The sequence below is a fragment of the Moschus berezovskii genome, chromosome 23, assembly GCF_049115385.1.
Source record: "Moschus berezovskii isolate FMDL1 chromosome 23, NW_MosBer_1.0, whole genome shotgun sequence".
NCBI classification, from domain to species: domain Eukaryota; kingdom Metazoa; phylum Chordata; class Mammalia; order Artiodactyla; family Moschidae; genus Moschus; species Moschus berezovskii.
The window spans coordinates 52,849,086-52,850,131 of record NC_142482.1 but is presented as its reverse complement, the minus strand read 5'-3'; the positions used below and the strand labels follow the sequence as shown (position 1 = coordinate 52,850,131).

Below are 1,046 nucleotides of genomic sequence, written 5' to 3'. Positions count from 1 at the left end.
CCAGGAGATGGGGTGACACCACTTCCAGTGAGAAGATTACTCTAAAATACTCCCCTTGCTCCTGGGAAACTGGATTAAAAGAATGATCTGCAAGACCCCACAAGGGAATTCCCTTACTACCTGTCCAGATAAATCACCAGCCCTGGGGATGCTGCCGTATGCCAGTCAGGGCCCTCAAGATGAATACCTTGTCACAGGTTCACTTTCTAACTGTCCCATCACTGGGTGCCCACTCCACCCTCCTTCTATCACCTCCTTTCAGCTTCTTTTACTTTTTTTCTTTAACAAAAACACCTTTATTTTTTTTACTTAAAAGCTGTTCTTTTTCCAAAATAATCATGATTAACTTACAAAAATGGGCATGAACAGGGCATCCTCAAAGCATTTCCCTTTAATGGGAAACTTGGCTTCACAGATTACAAACATTGAAAGGTTAAAAAAATTTCTAGTTTGTTGTCATCATAAGACAAAACAGGATCTAGCGTTAAGTCAAGGAAATCCATTCATACTTCAAGTCCTTCTCCACCAGGAACCAGCGTTGATACACTGTTTCCATTTCACAAAATTTGGTCTAATTTAATAATTCTTCTTCCTTTTGGTGTGACTTCAAATTCAGGGACATCTTCCAGTACCATATTGACAAAGTCATCCAATTCCAGTAGGGTACCAACAATCTCCCTACCACTCTTCATCACAGTGTGAATTCTTGATCCTACGCACTCGTCCACGAGCTCTACAGGGAGTGGCTATGACGGGCTGGTGGTCTACTTGCAGCTTCTCTTGATGGGGCCACCCAAACTGCGAGGGGAAACCAGAGAGGAGCAGTCAGAGTGATCCCTCAGGGGTACCCATCTTCCCCTTAACCCTCCCCATCTTCCACCTGACTTACTGCCTCCATATGGAAAGCACCCATCATAGCCAGAGCGTTCAAGGCTCACCAGGTGAGGCCCCCCCAGCCTCCCTCCTGAGACCCAAATGGACCTCGCACATACGCTGGCTTCCTGCACATCCAGTTAGCTGATTTACCCTCAGCACCTAGCTCAGCA

General features: G+C 45.8%; 1 pseudogene; it reads right to left on the bottom strand.

The window, feature by feature from the left end:
• Positions 1 to 503: 503 nt before the first annotated feature.
• Positions 504 to 757, bottom strand: LOC148774205 (U6 snRNA-associated Sm-like protein LSm5 pseudogene; annotated as a pseudogene).
• Between the last annotated feature and the right edge of the window lie 289 nt (positions 758 to 1,046).